Here is a 6,791-nt window from a genome sequence, read left to right on the forward strand (position 1 = left end):
AAAGATATGTTGTGTAGATAGATAAGACAAAATTTGGCAAGAGTGGGTATTTGGAATGAGTAAGAATGAAGACACAAGGATGACACCAAGGATGTTGGCCTGATTGAATTGGGAGGATAGTTATATCCTTTATAGTAGTAATTAAGAAGTTCAAAAAGAGGAGAGGTTTTGAGGAGAAAAGTGATGAGTTCTATTTTAGACATGTTGAATTGGAGATACCTACAGAACACTCAACTCAGGATGTCCAAAAGCAGTTGGTGATGCAGAACTGAAGCTCAGGAGAGAAACTATAGCTCGGTATATGGGTCTGGAAATAATCTGCATAGATGATGATTGAACCCAAGGGAAATAATGATATCACCAAATGAGAGTATAGTAAGAAAAAAAGAAAGGGCCCAGGGACCGCCAAAGGAAGGAGACAAGTATTTATTAAGTTCCTACTACGTGCCAGGCACTATGTTATGTTGAACAAATATTTCATTTGATCCTCACACAATCTGGGAGATAGGTACATATCCTCATTTTGCAGTTGAGGAAACTACAGTACCTTGCCACAGGTCATACAGCTGGTAAGTGTCTGAGGCTGGATTTGAACTAAATTCTTCCTGACTTCAGGCGTGGTGCTTTATCTATTCTGCCAACTAGCTGCCTCTAGGGAACACACACAATTAGTGGGAATGATATAGATGAAGAACCAGCAAAAGAAACTGAGGAGAGATCAAGGAAATAGGAGTACAAGGAGAAAGCAATGTCATGGAAACCTAGAGAGGAGAGAGTATCCAGGAGGAGAATGTGATCAACAGTTAAATTCTGTAAAGAGATCAGGACAAATGAGGATTGAGAAAAGGCCATTAGATTTGGCAATTAAGAGATCATTGGTGGGGCAGCTAGGTGGCGAAGTGGATAGAGCACCAGCCCTGGATTCAGGAGTACCTGGGTTCAAGTCTGGCCTCAGACACTTGACACTTACTGGCTGTGTGACCCTGGGCAAGTCACTTAACCCCCATTGCCCCGCCAAAAAAAAAAAAAGAGATCATTGGTAACTTTAGAAAGGGCAATTTCAATTGAATGCTGAGGTCAGAAGTCAGAATATAAGAAGAATAATGTCAAATTAAATCTGGAAAGGCAGTCTGGAGCCAGATTATGAAGGTTTTAAATGTTAAGTTGAGATGTTCATATTTTTTCCTAGAAATAACCAGTTACCACTGGAGATTTTTGAGCAGAGGAGTGTCATGATCAGACTTCTATTTTAGGAATATAAATTTGGTAGCTCATTGGATGATGTCTTTTGGAGGGAGAACTTAAGAGATGGAGGACAGGGGGCGGCTAGGTGGTGCAGTGGATAAAGCACCGGCCCTGGATTCAGGAGTACCTGAGTTCAAATCCAGCCTCAGACACTTGACACTTACTAGCAATGTGACCCTGGGCAAGTCACTTAACCCCCATTGCCCCGCAAAAAAAAAAAAAAAAAAAAAGAGTTGGGGGACCCAGTAGGAGACTATTGCCTTTCAAGGGAGAGATAATAAGGGCTTAAACAATAGTGATAGCCATGTAAATGAAGAAAAGGGGGCATAAATAAGAGATAATGAATGTGGAATCCAAAAGACAGTGAGGTAAGGATGTAAACCTTGGTAACTAAAAGGATGGTGGTATCCTCAACAGAAATAAGGTTTGGAGGAAAGTTAGCTTTTAAGGATGATGAGGGCCAGTTTTGACTTGTTGGGCTTGAGATGTCTGTGTGAAATCCAAAAAGATACATCTGTTATGGGCCCATAGCACCCCAGAAGTTCTCTGGGGCACATCAAAGAACCTTCTCCTAGAGAAACTAAACCAAAGGACAGACACACCTAAAGAGATAAAGTGGAACCAGATTGGACTGAGCTAGCTTTGGGACCTTCACCCTTCATTCTAGTCTCCCTCAACCCTGGGGCAATAAGATTAGGTGTGGCTGCTTCCTTTGTGTCCAGAGGAGACGACTTGTGAGAGATCTGCAGTCACCCCTCACCCAATTCCTCCAGCCACCACCAATGGGGGATGGTCCTCCCTCACTAAAGGAACTTTCTACAGTCAGATGGTCAACCCCATCAGTCCTCTATAAAAGTACCTGCCTGTCTCCTGCTCCAGGAGATTGGTATTTCAGAGCCACTCTCTCTGTGCCATGCCTTTCTCCCCATGAGAAGTCCAAGGACTTCCTTCATGGTTTCCCTTCCCTTTCCCTTCCTCGGCCCCGAAATAAACTACCATCTTATTCTAACTGCTTTTGTGTGCAAGAGGGTGTAATTCTTTAAAAAGAGGAATTCCTAAGGACCCCAAACCCCCTACCCCATTTTCCCCATGACATTTTGGCCCCCTTTCTCCCCATGACATATCTAAATAGCAGTTTTAAGAGATGAGACAAGTTCAGAAGAGAGAACAGGATTGGATTTGAAGTTTTTGGAATAATCTGTAAAACATCATGAACCAGAGGCATGGTACAGTGGTACAGAGAGGTATATGGTACAGTGAATAGAGCACTGGTCCTGGAGTCAGGAAGACCTGAGTTCAAATGTGACCTCACATACTTGATACTTAGTAGCTATGTGACCCTAAGCAAGCTACTTAAGCCTGATTGCCTCAAAACATCTGGGGCCATCTCCAGTTGTCCTGATGTATATTTTGCCACTGGACCCAGATGACTCTGGAGGAGAGAGGAAGCTAATGATTTTGCACAGCCCTCTCTCACTTAAATCCAATTCACTGAAAGTCATGACATCACCTCCTGATGTCATGGTCCTATTCATCAAACAAGGACAAACAACAATCATGAACTCATGAAAGCTAAGAAGATAACCAGAAGAGGGTATAGAGAAATAATAAGGCCTGAGGGAACATCACATAAAGGGGAAAAGAGATATATGATAATCCATCATAAGGAACATTTAGCCAAATAAAGAAACAGAGAAAGGAAAATATCCATGAGGCCCTCTTCAGTTTCAAAAGTCCCAAAGGTCAAGAAAAGTAAAGATTATTTCTGAAAGACCATTGGATTTATTAACAAATTATTGCTAACCTTAGATGGAACAATTTAATCAAGTAGTTGAGTCAGAACACATTTCAGAGTTGAAATATAAGTGGGAGGCAAGGATGTGGAAGCAATTAGTGTAAATGGCTTTTTCTAAGAGTTTGCCTATGAAAAGAAGAGAGAGGATGATAGTTTGAGGGGATTTCAGGGTCAGTGAAGAATTTTTTTAAGGTTGGGAAAAATATGGGCTTCTGTAGGCAATGGGAAGGAAGCCAATGGATGATGAGGTTGAAAATGGGGGCGGGGGTGGGGGTGGTGGTAAGAAATGGTAGGAGAAGAATAAAGGAGAGCTTAGAAGGTTGGCTTTGGCAAAGAGGAAAGCCACTTCTTGGTAGAGTTGAAGAAAAATGGGCACTCATGACAGATGAACTTCATTTTTTTGTATAAGATGGCAGCATAAAGTACTTAGGAAGTTCAACACTGATAACAAATGACCAAAGAGCCACAGTAGCTCTGCAACTGCTGTTAACTCTAAAAAAGCCAGAGAGCTCACACAGGTTATCATTAACTCTAAAAAATAAAACAAAACAAAATAAAACCAAAGAGCTAACTGTGGTTATAAGCAAAAAGCTTTATTTATTCCATTGGAAGAAGGAAACTAGACACATGTGCTGGGGCCCCCTCTAGTAGGAGACCTGCTTTAGTGTGGGCAAATCTCAATACATATACTAGTAGCTTACACAGTGAACTGTAGTTCTGACAATAAGGGGTAATAGCAACAATGAGACAAGTTTGATTCATAGCAGGATTTCATGATGAGAACAAAGGTACTACAAGTGCTTGTTCAAGCTCAGAGACCACCTGGTGCTGGTGTGAAACAATTCTGGGCCTTTGCTGTAGCTGAAATCATCCAAAGTGTGAGCCTCAAAGGATTGTTGTTATGCCAAGTTCAGGACACAGCTTGCTTGCTGGACCTTAGCTCTGGAAAACAGGGTATCTCCTAATAGTAAAAAGAGAGGGGTAGTCTTGGCATAGGGATCCTGACAGAAGAGAATACTTAAGACTGACATTATGAGGTGTATAAGAAAGAACCAAGGACAGCTAGGTGGTGCAGTGAATAAAACACTGGCTCTAGATTCAGAAGGACCCAAGTTCAAATCCGGCCTTAAACACTTGACAAGTGTCAAGAAAATACTAGCTGTGTGACCCTGGGCAAGTCACTTAAAAAAAAAAAGGAATAAGAAAAAACAAAAGAATTACAATAAAGGCTCAGTTGAAATGAAATATCATGAATTTACAGTGAACTCAATCAACATAGATTATGAGTTTTTTGGTGTTCAACAAAATGCTAGTAGGGGTTAGAGAAGCCAGAAGGGAGTCGTAATCAAATGCTGGGGCTCATAAAGGAATGAGCAGCAATAGGACAAAGGAACAAGGAATTCCAGGCTACTGGACAATGTATAATTAACCTGGCTAACTCTAGTGTCAAGATTATGTGGGTGAAAGATAGACTACAGAGCAAGGAAATGTAGAGGGGGATGTTGCAGAGAAGACAAATAATAGGTTTAGGTTGAGTGGATCAGAGTGAGGGAAGGATAGGAGGTTATTAGAAAGAAAAAAAATGTAAATCATTGAGGTAGTTAGGAACCAGAAGATCTAGGTTTGAAGTCTTGCTGTTTTGTTGTATGGCTGGCACATCTCATCTTTCAAGGCCTCAGCATCTTCATCTGTACAATGCTGAGGTTATGCTGATGATTTCTAAGATATCTTCTAATTTTAAGTTCGGTAAACCTTAAGAGAATCCAGGTTCCTTATTTCTTCATCTCAGAATACTCAAAAAGGAGAAAACAATGTAAAAAACAAACAGATTAAATTAGTTCCTTGAGCCTAACTAACCTAGTTAACAACTGCCTGTCAGAAAGCAAGATTCCTTTACTTCCAAACACCAAGGGCAAGAAGAAGAAGTCTGAAATCATAATTGGGGACATTGTACCTAGAGAAAGCTCTTTGGCTTGAGTGGTTCTAGATTTTCTTCCCAACTCTATCTTTGACTCAGTGCAATCTTCCCCTTCAGAAGCTTCAACTTGTCCTTCATAAAATTCAGATAACCACCTCTGGTCCCTTCTGTAGCTATTAAGAATGCAGGTAGGATGAAAGATAGAATAGATATAGAGAAGCCAATAAAACCAGTGTATAATTATAGTATCATTTCAACCTGAAATGTATTTAAAACAACAAATAATCTTCAGTAAGTTTAAAGAGTATGACCTTAGCGAGAAAAGAAAATCAAATCAAGGAGGAGAGTTCATCAGATATCATGATTTCTATAAAAAGAGCTGGCTCAGTCACTGATGTAATGGAAAAGAGATGTAATGGAGCCCACCTGCTGTTGTCTCAAAGCAAACAGGCTACAGGTGCAAGTCATTAATAAGCTATGTATGGCCTGTTTACTATAGTACATGCAAGGTTAAGCTAGATACCCACTCTCTTGCTCTATTATTTGAACTCAGCTAAATATGGTAGCCAAATACTATTTAAATAATGCTTTGCAAACCTTAAGTCACTATAAAAAGATGAGTTATTATTACCAAGAAATGAGCTTATTATGTCATCTACCCTTCTTCACATCCTACAAGCTGCTAATGTCCAAGGAGTGACAAAAGCAACAGCTGAGAGCAGGAACCAGGACCACTCTCAAGCCACAATGTAGCATTCTCAGCACTGACACCATGTGCAGTTAATTTAGGCATTTAGCCAATCAGGGAAGAGAAGACAGGGTTAGCCTTGTTTGGTTCCAGTAAGTCATATCATTAAATTTTTAAAAATTAAAAAAAAAACATTCAGAGAAATAGAATCCTCAATTTCAGACCAGGAAGGGACCTTAAAAATCATCTACTCTAACTCCAAAATTTTACAGAAAAAAAAAAGAACAGTTAAGAGGTTAAATGACTTACCTCAGTTTGTACAGTTAACAAGTCCCAGAGAATGTCAGCTGTCATTAGGAACACTGAGAGACTATTATAGGAAACATGCATCAACACTAAGTGTACCCTAGCTGTTGCTCTTAGCTATATATCCTTAGTAACATCCCTAGAGATCAACACTGATCAGCAATGGATCTGGACCAGGAAGGTCAATCTTAAGGGAATCTGAAGCTTCACCTTCTCAACAAAAATCTTTTTTTTTTTTTTAAAGTGCCTGTTATATACTAGCACTGTACTAGGCACTAGGTAGGATATAAATATAGATGACATGTTCCTTTCAAAGGCCTTACAATGAAGGAGGGATGATTAGAAATGTATACAGCTTAGAATTTGGCAGCATGGTATAGTAGTTAGAATTCCAGACTTGGATTCGGAAAAACCTCAGTCAACACTGAGCACTTATGATGTACCAAGCATTATGCTAAGCACTGAGGATACAAAGGCATTCTAATGGGGGAGATGGCTGATAAATGACTATATAATAAAATACATATACTCTAAATGGAAGTTAATTTTGAAAGTAATCTGAGAGAATGGGAATGGCCTCCTGCAGAAGGTAGGATTTGAACTCAGTCTTTTTTCTTTTTTTAGTGAGACAATTAAGGTTAAGTGACCTGCCCAGGGTCACACAGCTAGTAAGTATTAAGTGTCTGAGGCCGGATTTGAACTCAGGTACTCCTGACTCCAGGGCCCGTGCTCTATCCACTGCGCCACCTAGCTGCCCCTGAACTCAGTCTTGAAGGAATCCAGGGAACTAAGAGCCTGAAGTAGAAAGGAAAAGAATTCTAGGCATAATGGGAGGGTCA

This window comes from Dromiciops gliroides, chromosome 3 (assembly GCF_019393635.1).
Source record: "Dromiciops gliroides isolate mDroGli1 chromosome 3, mDroGli1.pri, whole genome shotgun sequence".
In the NCBI taxonomy this organism is placed as follows: domain Eukaryota; kingdom Metazoa; phylum Chordata; class Mammalia; order Microbiotheria; family Microbiotheriidae; genus Dromiciops; species Dromiciops gliroides.